This window comes from Festucalex cinctus, chromosome 10 (genome assembly GCF_051991245.1).
Source record: "Festucalex cinctus isolate MCC-2025b chromosome 10, RoL_Fcin_1.0, whole genome shotgun sequence".
Lineage (NCBI taxonomy): Eukaryota > Metazoa > Chordata > Actinopteri > Syngnathiformes > Syngnathidae > Festucalex > Festucalex cinctus.
In genome coordinates this window covers 8001693-8013939 of record NC_135420.1, presented here as the reverse complement: position 1 = coordinate 8013939, position 12247 = coordinate 8001693, and the positions used below count along the sequence as shown (strand labels likewise).

General features: G+C 50.2%; 14 non-coding genes across 14 annotated transcripts; all 14 read right to left on the bottom strand.

Annotated features, from left to right (window-relative positions):
• Positions 1-515: 515 nt before the first annotated feature.
• trnag-gcc (transfer RNA glycine (anticodon GCC)) lies at positions 516-586 on the bottom strand. The gene has a single exon. It is a non-coding gene; the product is annotated as a tRNA-Gly (tRNA).
• Positions 587-1259: 673 nt separating this feature from the next.
• trnag-gcc (transfer RNA glycine (anticodon GCC)) lies at positions 1260-1330 on the bottom strand. Its single transcript has one exon. It is a non-coding gene; the product is annotated as a tRNA-Gly (tRNA).
• A 285-nt stretch (positions 1331-1615) lies between these two features.
• On the bottom strand, positions 1616-1686 carry trnag-gcc (transfer RNA glycine (anticodon GCC)). The gene has a single exon. It is a non-coding gene; the product is annotated as a tRNA-Gly (tRNA).
• A 289-nt stretch (positions 1687-1975) lies between these two features.
• trnag-ccc (transfer RNA glycine (anticodon CCC)) lies at positions 1976-2046 on the bottom strand. Its single transcript has one exon. It is a non-coding gene; the product is annotated as a tRNA-Gly (tRNA).
• Positions 2047-2329: 283 nt separating this feature from the next.
• Positions 2330-2400, bottom strand: trnag-gcc (transfer RNA glycine (anticodon GCC)). The gene has a single exon. It is a non-coding gene; the product is annotated as a tRNA-Gly (tRNA).
• Positions 2401-3042: 642 nt separating this feature from the next.
• Positions 3043-3113, bottom strand: trnag-gcc (transfer RNA glycine (anticodon GCC)). The gene has a single exon. It is a non-coding gene; the product is annotated as a tRNA-Gly (tRNA).
• Positions 3114-3754: 641 nt separating this feature from the next.
• On the bottom strand, positions 3755-3825 carry trnag-gcc (transfer RNA glycine (anticodon GCC)). Its single transcript has one exon. It is a non-coding gene; the product is annotated as a tRNA-Gly (tRNA).
• Positions 3826-4467: 642 nt separating this feature from the next.
• Positions 4468-4538, bottom strand: trnag-ccc (transfer RNA glycine (anticodon CCC)). Its single transcript has one exon. It is a non-coding gene; the product is annotated as a tRNA-Gly (tRNA).
• Positions 4539-4821: 283 nt separating this feature from the next.
• On the bottom strand, positions 4822-4892 carry trnag-gcc (transfer RNA glycine (anticodon GCC)). Its single transcript has one exon. It is a non-coding gene; the product is annotated as a tRNA-Gly (tRNA).
• A 642-nt stretch (positions 4893-5534) lies between these two features.
• trnag-gcc (transfer RNA glycine (anticodon GCC)) lies at positions 5535-5605 on the bottom strand. The gene has a single exon. It is a non-coding gene; the product is annotated as a tRNA-Gly (tRNA).
• Positions 5606-6246: 641 nt separating this feature from the next.
• On the bottom strand, positions 6247-6317 carry trnag-gcc (transfer RNA glycine (anticodon GCC)). Its single transcript has one exon. It is a non-coding gene; the product is annotated as a tRNA-Gly (tRNA).
• Positions 6318-6957: 640 nt separating this feature from the next.
• trnag-ccc (transfer RNA glycine (anticodon CCC)) lies at positions 6958-7028 on the bottom strand. Its single transcript has one exon. It is a non-coding gene; the product is annotated as a tRNA-Gly (tRNA).
• Positions 7029-7311: 283 nt separating this feature from the next.
• On the bottom strand, positions 7312-7382 carry trnag-gcc (transfer RNA glycine (anticodon GCC)). The gene has a single exon. It is a non-coding gene; the product is annotated as a tRNA-Gly (tRNA).
• Positions 7383-8025: 643 nt separating this feature from the next.
• trnag-gcc (transfer RNA glycine (anticodon GCC)) lies at positions 8026-8096 on the bottom strand. Its single transcript has one exon. It is a non-coding gene; the product is annotated as a tRNA-Gly (tRNA).
• Between the last annotated feature and the right edge of the window lie 4151 nt (positions 8097-12247).

The following is a 12247-nucleotide window of genomic DNA, read 5'->3' as shown; positions in this document are numbered from 1 at the left end:
GTCAACTGTGTTGGAGGAGGGAGATACTTTAAGCAGACAAGCATGTGGCTCTCGGGGACCACGGTTGCCTGCCTCTATTCTCATGAATTCGGTCGCGATATATCAAAAGATAGAAGAGTCTCAGAACAAACCCAGTAACATAGAATGAAGTAAGAGGTCAATGGCCGGGAATCAAACCCAGGTATCCCGCGTGGCAGGCGAGAATTCTACCAATGAACCACCAATGCCTATATTTTTGTGTTCTTGTGTAATTATGTGGACACAGGCAGAAGCCTGTCCCTGCGCACAAAACTGGAGCTCCTCCTTGAGAAGAACGAGGCGACCCTGGTATTCATTAGCCGCAGTCCTCCGTGTCAACTGTGTTGGAGGAGGGAGATACTTAAAGCAGACAAGCGTGTGGCTCTCGAGTACCACGGTTGCCTGCCTCTAATATCATGAACTCGGTCACAAAATATCACAACACAGAAAAGTGTCAGAACAAACCCAGTATCATGGAATGCAGTAAGAGATCAATGTGCATTGGCCGGGAATCGAACCCGGGCCTCCCGCGTGGCAGACGAGAATTCTACCAATGAACCACCAATGCCTATATATTTGTGTTCTTGTGTAATTATGTGGACACAGGCAGAAGCCTGTCCCTGCGCACAAAACTGGAGCTCCTCCTTGAGAAGAACGAGGCGACCCTGGTATTCATGAGCCGCAGTCCTACGTGTCAACTGTGTTGGAGGAGGGAGATAATTAAAGCAGACAAGCGTGTGGCTATCGAGGACCACGGTTGCCTGCCTATATTCTCATGAACTCTGTCGCTATCTGTCAAAACACAGAAGAGTGACAGAACAAACCCAGTAAAACAGAATGAAGTAAGAGGTCGATGTGCATTGGCCGGGAATCAAACCCAGGTCTCCCGCGGGGTAAGCGAGAATTCTACCACTGAAACACCAATGCCTACGTTTTTGTTCTCTTGTGTAATTATGTGGACATGGGCAGAAACCTGTCCCTGCAAAAAAAAAAAAAAAAAAAAAAAAACCCAGTGGAGCTCCTCCTTGAGAAGAAGGAGGAGGAGTCGACCCTGGTATTCATTAGCCGCAGTCCTGCGTGTCAACTGTGTTGGGGGAGGGAGATACTTAAAGCAGACAAGTGTGTGGCTCTCGAGGACACGGTTGCCTGCCTCTATTCTCATGAAATCGGTCGCGATATATCAAAACACAGAAGAGTGTCAGAACAAACCCAGTAACACAGAATGAAGTAAGAGGTGAAAGTGCATTGGCTGGGAATCAAGCCCAGGTCTCCCGCGTGGCAGGCGAAAATTCTACCACTGAACCACCAATGCCTATATTTTTGTGCTCTTGTGTAATTATGTGGACACAGGTTGAAGCCTGTCCCTGCGCACAAAACTGGAGCTCCTCCTTAAGAACGAGGCGACCCTGGTATTCATTAGCCGCAGTCCTCCGTGTCAACTGTGTTGGAGGAGGGAGATACTTAAAGCAGACAAGCGTGTGGCTCTCGAGTACCACGGTTGCCTGCCTCTAATATCATGAACTCGGTCACAAAATATCACAACACAGAAAAGTGTCAGAACAAACCCAGTATCATGGAATGCAGTAAGAGATCAATGTGCATTGGTCGGGAATCGAACCCGGGCCTCCCGCATGGCAGGCGAGAATTCTACCACTGAACCACCAATTCCTATATTTTTTTGCTCTTGTGTAATTATGTGGACACAGGCAGGAGCCTGTCCCTGCAAAAAAACAGTGGAGCTTCTCCTTGAGAAGAAGGAGGCGACCCCGGTATTCATGAGCCGCACTCCTGCGTTATCACCTGTGTTGGGGGAGTGAGATACTGAAAACAGACATGGGTGTGGCTCTCGAGGATCACAGTTGCTTGCCTCTCATTCATGAACTCTGTCGCTATATATCAAGACACAGAAGAGCGTCAGAACAAACCCAGTAACATAGAATGAAGTAAGAGGCGAACATGCATTGGCCGGGAATCAAACCCGGGCCTCCCACGTGGGAGGTGAGAATTCTACCACTGAACCACCAATGCCTATATTTTTGCTCTCTTGTGTAATTATGTGGACCCAGGCAGAAGCCTGTCTGCACAAAAAACTGGAGCTCCTTGAGAAGAACGAGGCGACCCTGGTGTTCATGAGCCGCAGTCCTCCGTGTCAACTGTGTTGGAGGAGGGAGATACTTAAAGCAGACAACCGTGTGGCTCTCGAGGACAACGGTTGCCTGCCCCTAATCTCATGAACTCGGTCACAAAATATCACAACACAGGAAAGGGTCAAAACAAACCCAGTATCATAGAATGAAGCAAGAGATCAATGTGCATTGGCTGGGAATCTAACCCAGGTCTCCCGCGTGGCAGGCGAGAATTCTACCACTGAACCACCAATGCCTATATTTTCATTCTCTTGTGTAATTATGTGGACCCAGGCAGAAGCCTGTCTCTGCAAAAAAAAACAGTGGAGCTCCTCCTTGAGAAGAACGAGGCGACCCTGGTATTCATGAGCCGCAGTCCTGCGTGTCACCTGTGTTGAGGGAGTGAGATACTGAAAGTAGACAAGGGTGTGGCTCTCGAGGACCACGGTTGCCTGCCTCTATTCTCATGAACTCGGTCGCTATATATCAAAACACAGAAGAGTGGCAGAACAAACCCAGAACGAAGTAAGAGGTGAAAGTACATTGGCCAGGAATCGAACCCAGGTCTCCCGCGTGGCAAGCGAGAATTGTACCACTGAACCACCAATGCCTATGTTCTTGTTCTCGTGTGTAATTATGTGGACATAGGCAGAAGCCTGTCCCTGCACAAAAAACTGGAGCTCCTCCTTGAGAAGAACGAGGCGACCCTGGTATTCATGAGCCGCAGTCCTCCGTGTCAACTGTGTTGGAGGAGGGAGATACTTAAAGCAGACAAACGTGTGGCTCTCGAGGACCACGGTTGCCTGCCTCTCTTCTCATTAACTCTGTCGCAATAGATCAAGACACAGAAGAGTGTCAGAACAAACCCAGTAACACAGAATGAAGTAAGAGGTCGATGTGCATTGGCCGGGAATCGAACCCAGGTCTCCCGCGTGGCAGGCGAAAATTCTACCACTGAAACACCAATGCCTATATTTTTCTGCTCTTGTCTAATTATGTGGACACAGGCAGAAGCCTGTCCCTGAAAAAAAACGGGGGAGCTCCTCCTTGAGAACAAGGAGGCGACCCTGGTATTCATGAGCCGCAGTCCTGCGTGTCAACTGTGTTGGAGGAGGGAGATACTTTAAGCAGACAAGCATGTGGCTCTCGGGGACCACGGTTGCCTGCCTCTATTCTCATGAATTCGGTCGCGATATATCAAAAGATAGAAGAGTCTCAGAACAAACCCAGTAACATAGAATGAAGTAAGAGGTCAATGGCCGGGAATCAAACCCAGGTATCCCGCGTGGCAGGCGAGAATTCTACCAATGAACCACCAATGCCTATATTTTTGTGTTCTTGTGTAATTATGTGGACACAGGCAGAAGCCTGTCCCTGCGCACAAAACTGGAGCTCCTCCTTGAGAAGAACGAGGCGACCCTGGTATTCATTAGCCGCAGTCCTCCGTGTCAACTGTGTTGGAGGAGGGAGATACTTAAAGCAGACAAGCGTGTGGCTCTCGAGTACCACGGTTGCCTGCCTCTAATATCATGAACTCGGTCACAAAATATCACAACACAGAAAAGTGTCAGAACAAACCCAGTATCATGGAATGCAGTAAGAGATCAATGTGCATTGGCCGGGAATCGAACCCGGGCCTCCCGCGTGGCAGGCGAGAATTCTACCACTGAACCACCAATGCCTTTATTTTCATTCTCTTGTGTAATTATGTGGACAATGGCAGAAGCCTGTCCCTGCAAAAAAAACAGTGGAGCTCCTCCTTGAGAAGAACGAGGCGACCCTGGTATTCATGAGCCGCAGTCCTTCGTGTCACCTGTGTTGAGGGAGTGAGATACTGAAAGTCGACAAGGGTGTGGCACTCGAGGACCACGGTTGCCTGCCTCTATTCTCATGAACTCGGTCGCTATATATCAAAACACAGAAGAGTGGCAGAACAAACCCAGTACGAAGTAAGAGGTGAAAGTGCATTGGCCAGGAATCGAACCCAGGTCTCCCGCGTGGCAAGCGAGAATTGTACCACTGAATCACCAATGCCTATGTTCTTATTCTCGTGTGTAATTATGTGGAAACAGGCAGGAGCCTGTCCCTGCAAAAAAACAGTGGAGCTTCTCCTTGAGAAGAAGGAGGCGACCCTGGTATTCATGAGCCGCACTCCTGCGTTATCACCTGTGTTGGGGGAGTGAGATACTGAAAGCAGACAAGGGTGTGGCTCTCGAGGATCACAGTTGCTTGCCTCTCATTCATGAACTCTGTCGCTATATATCAAGACACAGAAGAGCGTCAGAACAAACCCAGTAACATAGAATGAAGTAAGAGGCGAACATGCATTGGCCGGGAATCAAACCCGGGCCTCCCACGTGGGAGGTGAGAATTCTACCACTGAACCACCAATGCCTATATTTTTGCTCTCTTGTGTAATTATGTGGACCCAGGCAGAAGCCTGTCTGCACAAAAAACTGGAGCTCCTTGAGAAGAACGAGGCGACCCTGGTGTTCATGAGCCGCAGTCCTCCGTGTCAACTGTGTTGGAGGAGGGAGATACTTAAAGCAGACAAGCGTGTGGCTCTCGAGGACAACGGTTGCCTGCCCCTAATCTCATGAACTCGGTCACAAAATATCACAACACAGGAAAGGGTCAGAACAAACCCAGTATCATAGAATGAAGCAAGAGATCAATGTGCATTGGCTGGGAATCTAACCCAGGTCTCCCGCGTGGCAGGCGAGAATTCTACCACTGAACCACCAATGCCTATATTTTCATTCTCTTGTGTAATTATGTGGACCCAGGCAGAAGCCTGTCTCTGCAAAAAAAAACAGTGGAGCTCCTCCTTGAGAAGAACGAGGCGACCCTGGTATTCATGAGCCGCAGTCCTGCGTGTCACCTGTGTTGAGGGAGTGAGATACTGAAAGTAGACAAGGGTGTGGCTCTCGAGGACCACGGTTGCCTGCCTCTATTCTCATGAACTCGGTCGCTATATATCAAAACACAGAAGAGTGGCAGAACAAACCCAGAACGAAGTAAGAGGTGAAAGTGCATTGGCCAGGAATCGAACCCAGGTCTCCCGCGTGGCAAGCGAGAATTGTACCACTGAACCACCAATGCCTATGTTCTTGTTCTCGTGTGTAATTATGTGGACATAGGCAGAAGCCTGTCCCTGCACAAAAAACTGGAGCTCCTCCTTGAGAAGAACGAGGCGACCCTGGTATTCATGAGCCGCAGTCCTCCGTGTCAACTGTGTTGGAGGAGGGAGAAACTTAAAGCAGACAAACGTGTGGCTCTCGAGGACCACGGTTGCCTGCCTCTCTTCTCATTAACTCTGTCGCAATAGATCAAGACACAGAAGAGTGTCAGAACAAACCCAGTAACACAGAATGAAGTAAGAGGTCGATGTGCATTGGCCGGGAATCGAACCCAGGTCTCCCGCGTGGCAGGCGAAAATTCTACCACTGAAACACCAATGCCTATATTTTTCTGCTCTTGTCTAATTATGTGGACACAGGCAGAAGCCTGTCCCTGAAAAAAAACGGGGGAGCTCCTCCTTGAGAACAAGGAGGCGACCCTGGTATTCATGAGCCGCAGTCCTGCGTGTCAACTGTGTTGGAGGAGGGAGATACTTTAAGCAGACAAGCATGTGGCTCTCGGGGACCACGGTTGCCTGCCTCTATTCTCATGAATTCGGTCGCGATATATCAAAAGATAGAAGAGTCTCAGAACAAACCCAGTAACATAGAATGAAGTAAGAGGTCAATGGCCGGGAATCAAACCCAGGTATCCCGCGTGGCAGGCGAGAATTCTACCAATGAACCACCAATGCCTATATTTTTGTGTTCTTGTGTAATTATGTGGACACAGGCAGAAGCCTGTCCCTGCGCACAAAACTGGAGCTCCTCCTTGAGAAGAACGAGGCGACCCTGGTATTCATTAGCCGCAGTCCTCCGTGTCAACTGTGTTGGAGGAGGGAGATACTTAAAGCAGACAAGCGTGTGGCTCTCGAGTACCACGGTTGCCTGCCTCTAATATCATGAACTCGGTCACAAAATATCACAACACAGAAAAGTGTCAGAACAAACCCAGTATCATGGAATGCAGTAAGAGATCAATGTGCATTGGCCGGGAATCGAACCCGGGCCTCCCGCGTGGCAGGCGAGAATTCTACCACTGAACCACCAATGCCTTTATTTTCATTCTCTTGTGTAATTATGTGGACAATGGCAGAAGCCTGTCCCTGCAAAAAAAACAGTGGAGCTCCTCCTTGAGAAGAACGAGGCGACCCTGGTATTCATGAGCCGCAGTCCTGCGTGTCACCTGTGTTGAGGGAGTGAGATACTGAAAGTCGACAAGGGTGTGGCACTCGAGGACCACGGTTGCCTGCCTCTATTCTCATGAACTCGGTCGCTATATATCAAAACACAGAAGAGTGGCAGAACAAACCCAGTACGAAGTAAGAGGTGAAAGTGCATTGGCCAGGAATCGAACCCAGGTCTCCCGCGTGGCAAGCGAGAATTGTACCACTGAATCACCAATGCCTATGTTCTTATTCTCGTGTGTAATTATGTGGAAACAGGCAGGAGCCTGTCCCTGCAAAAAAACAGTGGAGCTTCTCCTTGAGAAGAAGGAGGCGACCCTGGTATTCATGAGCCGCACTCCTGCGTTATCACCTGTTGGGGGAGTGAGATACTGAAAGCAGACAAGGGTGTGGCTCTCGAGGATCACAGTTGCTTGCCTCTCATTCATGAACTCTGTCGCTATATATCAAGACACAGAAGAGCGTCAGAACAAACCCAGTAACATAGAATGAAGTAAGAGGCGAACATGCATTGGCCGGGAATCAAACCCGGGCCTCCCACATGGGAGGTGAGAATTCTACCACTGAACCACCAATGCCTATTTTTTTGCTCTCTTGTGTAATTATGTGGACCCAGGCAGAAGCCTGTCTGCACAAAAAACTGGAGCTCCTTGAGAAGAACGAGGCGACCCTGGTGTTCATGAGCCGCAGTCCTCCGTGTCAACTGTGTTGGAGGAGGGAGATACTTAAAGCAGACAAGCGTGTGGCTCTCGAGGACCACGGTTGCCTGCCCCTAATCTCATGAACTCGGTCACAAAATATCACAACACAGGAAAGGGTCAGAACAAACCCAGTATCATAGAATGAAGCAAGAGATCAATGTGCATTGGCTGGGATTCTAACCCAGGTCTCCCGCGTGGCAGGCGAGAATTCTACCACTGAACCACCAATGCCTATATTTTCATTCTCTTGTGTAATTATGTGGACCCAGGCAGAAGCCTGTCTCTGCAAAAAAAAACAGTGGAGCTCCTCCTTGAGAAGAACGAGGCGACCCTGGTATTCATGAGCCACAGTCCTGCGTGTCAACTGTGTTGGAGGAGGGAGATACTTTAAGCAGACAAGCATGTGGCTCTCGGGGACCACGGTTGCCTGCCTCTATTCTCATGAATTCGGTCGCGATATATCAAAAGATAGAAGAGTCTCAGAACAAACCCAGTAACATAGAATGAAGTAAGAGGTCAATGGCCGGGAATCAAACCCAGGTATCCCGCGTGGCAGGCGAGAATTCTACCAATGAACCACCAATGCCTATATTTTTGTGTTCTTGTGTAATTATGTGGACACAGGCAGAAGCCTGTCCCTGCGCACAAAACTGGAGCTCCTCCTTGAGAAGAACGAGGCGACCCTGGTATTCATTAGCCGCAGTCCTCCGTGTCAACTGTGTTGGAGGAGGGAGATACTTAAAGCAGACAAGCGTGTGGCTCTCGAGTACCACGGTTGCATGCCTCTAATCTCATGAACTCGGTCACAAAATATCACAACACAGAAAAGTGTCCGAACAAACCCAGTATCATAGAATGCAGTAAGAGATCAATGTGCATTGGCCGGGAATCGAACCCGTGCCTCCCGCGTGGCAGGCGAGAATTCTACCACTGAACCACCAATGCCTATATTTTCATTCTCTTGTGTAATTATGTGGACAATGGCAGTAGCCTGTCCCTGCAAAAAAAACAGTGGAGCTCCTCCTTGAGAAGAACGAGGCGACCCTGGTATTCATGAGCCGCAGTCCTGCGTGTCACCTGTGTTTTTTTTTTTTTTTTTTTTTTTTTTTTTTTTTTTTTTTTTTTTTTTTTTTTTTTTTTTTGAAGAGCTCAGAATTGTTCATTCGGTAGTCTTACCGATTCAACGTCTTGTCATCATTGCTCTTTTCCTTTTTTTTTTTTTTTTTTTTTTTTTTTTTTTTTTTTTTTTTTTTTTGTGTGTGTGTATGTGTGCGTGCGTTTGCGTGCGTGCGTTTGCGTGCGTGCGTGCGTTTGCGTGTGTGCGTTTGCGTGCGTTTGCGTGCGTGCGTGCAAATACGTATAAATTTATACTCATTCATTCACCTAAAACCTTATAAATATCCCATTACCCTTCGCCTTAACCAGGTACTTCAGAATCTTGCCAGAGTCGTGAGATTTAAATGGTCAGGAGACCAGAGAAAAGGTCAGAAAAAAAAGAAATAAAGAGAAAAGAAAGGTAAATCAAAGTGACATCCAGCACCGACCAAACACTTCCTGCCTTCCCCATGATTACAAAATCAAAGTCTTACGCCAACCCCGGAAGCCTCTAAATTCCAGCAAATTTAGCGAGATCTCAAGAGCCCAGAGGAAAAACTAAAGAGAGGAAGGAGGGAAGGATCGATAAGGCAGAGTGAGATCAATAGAAGCCAGTACATCCAATCCATCAAAGTGAAGTCCAGCACCAACAAGACCCCTCCTGCGTGGTTACAAAACCGGAGTCTTATGCCAACCCCAGAAACCTCATACTTCTAATAAATTAAGATCTCAAGTGACCAGAGGAAAAACTAAAGAGAGGAAGGAGGGAAGGATAGATAAAGAAAAGTGAGAACCACAGACACCAGCACCAACTGATTCAAGGGGCTGTGGGAGGGAGAGGGTACTTCTGTTGAGTTTCAGTAGATGCTGGTGCGACGGATCTGGCATGCATAAGGACCACCACCAAAGAGAGAAGCCGTCAACCGCGGTCCAGCAAAGCGAGCACCCCCCCCCCCCCCCCCCACCCCCCCCGGAATCCCCAGGCCGCGGCAGCACCAAGGCCACCCCCAAGCCACCCGAGCGGACACCGGTCAGCGAGCCGACCCAGATACCCGGAACACCCCCGCCCCAGCCCCGGCCCACACCCCCGAGCCCAAGGCCGCAGAACGAGGCCCAGCGGGCCCCCACAGCGCCCCACCGGTCCCCAGCCCCCCTCCCCCCACGACCCCCCCGCACCCCACCCAAACCCGCCATCCACCACGACCCAGGCCCCACCACCCCCGACCCCCAAACCCCCGAACACACCCCGACCCCCAGCACCCAACCCCCCACCCACCCATACCTCCACCCCCCCCCCAAACAAGCCGCCCCCCCCCGACGGCCGCCACCCCCCCCCCCGCGAACCCGGCCCCCCGCGAGAACCCCCCACCCCCCCCCGGAAACCGGCACCGGGCAGCAGCGCAGAGAGGGAAGATGTGCCCACCCCACCTCCAGCCGCGCGAGATTTGCACCGCGGCGGGAGGGGGGAAGCAGAGGAGGAAGCACCAGGGGAGAAGGCGGGACACCAGAACACCGAGCCCGGTGGGGAGAGGCCCCGGTCGTCACGCCAGAGTACAAGTGACACCTAACCCTGTTACTGAGTCCGCCAGCTCGCCGACTGGCGAGCTCTACCCTTACACCGTGAATGTGGCCCCACCCAGTGTATATACAAGTGTGTGCGTGTGGTGCATTAAAATTGGGAGCAGGTGAGTCGGAGCAGAGGGAAAAAATTTCCCCTACTCCGACACACCCGTATCCCCCCCCAAAAAATGAATATGTATATGTGTGGTGCATTAAAAAAGGGAATGGAGGGACAAAGTGGTGGGGCAGGGACACAAATGGGGGGGACCACAGCGCTGCCAGGCACTGCAGTCCATCCCCTCTGATGGCTCCCCGCCCCAACTCACCCCTCCCCTTGGACGTGAGGTGCATTAAAATTGGAGGGGAGTTGAAGGGTGAAGACGGTGTTTCCACCCTTCCCCACCCCACCAAGAAATGTGTTGTGTGCCCTATGTGTATATTTACAAAGTGTATAGTGCAAGCTAGTGAAGTGAGTAAGAGGAGCGACCAGCGGGGCCTCACCCAACCCGGCGGGTGTAGGTGGCACGCCCGCCCCCCAGCACCCCCACCCCCCGCCGCCCCCCACCTCATCCACCCGGCACCACAATGGGCGGACAGCCAGCGCAGCAGGGCTACCGGACAGCCCACCAGCCACCGGGGCCCGCCCGGGGCACCAGGAGTTATACCGGAGCGGGGCAGGCCCCAAACCCTCGCCCGGCCCCCGGAGCCCGACGCCCGGGCCGGGGAGGGAGCCCCAGGCCCAGGGAGAGGGAGGGGGAGGGGCCGCAGGGCAGACAGGGAAGGGGGGGGGGGGGGCGGGGGAAGCGGGGAGAAGACGACAAGAAGGCGAAAGGGCGGCTGCAGGGCAGGAGGCGGGGGGGGAGAGGAGGAGGGAGGGCGACAAGGGAAAAGGGACCGGGAGGCAGAGGAGGATGGGCGGGAGGAGGCGAGGAGGGAGAGGCGACGGGGGGGAGGAAGGGGGAGGGGAGAGGGAACCACGGGGCACACCGGAGGCCCACCCACCCCGAACCGCGCCGCCGGGCACGGAGCAGCGGACCGCGCCGGGACGGCACCGCCCCGGGCACCAGGGGAAGCACCCCAACACCGCACCCCACAGGGGGCCCAGGGAGCGGCCAAGACGCAACCGCCACCGAGCAGACAACGGGGGGGGGGGGGGGGGGGGGCAGAACCACCCCCGCCCGACCACAGGGGACGGCGTCAAGAAAATTGACTAATTAGCATGCAGTAACACCAAGTGTTGATGCTTAGTGCCCACTAGAAATAGATCTTAAGGAGTTATTGAGTATAGTGTCGTATAGTGTGGTATGCTCGAGCCCACTAGCAGCAACTAGGTTCCTGACTATATAAAAATAAAAACAATCAGATACAAAATACCAAATACAGGAGCAGCGAAAACAGAAGTTGTAACGATGTGGTGGCTCTCGTTAACAGGCAGAATCTTGGCAGGATTAAGTTGCCAAATTGAGATTAAAATATTCTATGTACATAGACCATATTTGTTTAAATCTTGATACTTGATTTTTATTTAAGGCAGAGATTTTTTCCATTGAGATATAATTTATTAGTAAGTTTAACCAGTGGTCGATATTTAGAGATTGTTTATTTTTCCAATTGACAAGGATTATTTTTTTAGCAATAGTAAGGGCTATAAATATAGATTGAGATTGTTTACATGGTCGCTCAGTTATTGTTAAGTCACCTAGTAAACACAGTCTTGGAGATAAAGGAAGCCTACAGTTTAATATATCAGCGAGCTTTTCCAAGATTTTAGTCCAGAAATGCAGCACTGGAGTACATGACCATAAAGCATGAAGATAAGTATCGGCAGTGTTTTGTGAGCACTGGAGACAAATGTCGGAGTCAGAGAGTCCCATTTTTTTCATCATATATTGTGTAATATATGTTCTATGAAGTATCTTATATTGGATAAGTTGCAAATTTGTCTGTTTGGTCATTTTAAATACATTTTCACAGATTTGGGTCCAAAAGTCTGGTTCCGGAACTATAGACAAGTCTTTTTCCCATTTTAAAGTCGGTAAATACGTTTTATTTGTGTATAAAAATAACTTATATATTTTTGATATTTTCTTTATTGTTGTTGGAGAAAGCTTTATAATATCTTTAGCTAAGACAGGCAGTTGGAGCGTATCTTGAAGTGTTGGGATTTGTTTCTTAACCATATTTTTAACTTGCAGATAATGTAAGAAATTTCCCTTTTTTATTTCATATTTCTGGACCAAGTTTGTATATGATATAAACTTATTATCTGAGAAAAGATGATGAAGGTGTGTAATTCCTTTCTGCTCCCATAGGCTTAAATGGAACGACTGATTATTAAGTTGAAAGTCGGGGTTATGCCAAATGGGAGAGAGCCCACAGGGCGCCAATTGGGAGTTTGTAATTTCTAATGCCTTCCACCAGGCAGTCAGGGTGGCGGCTAT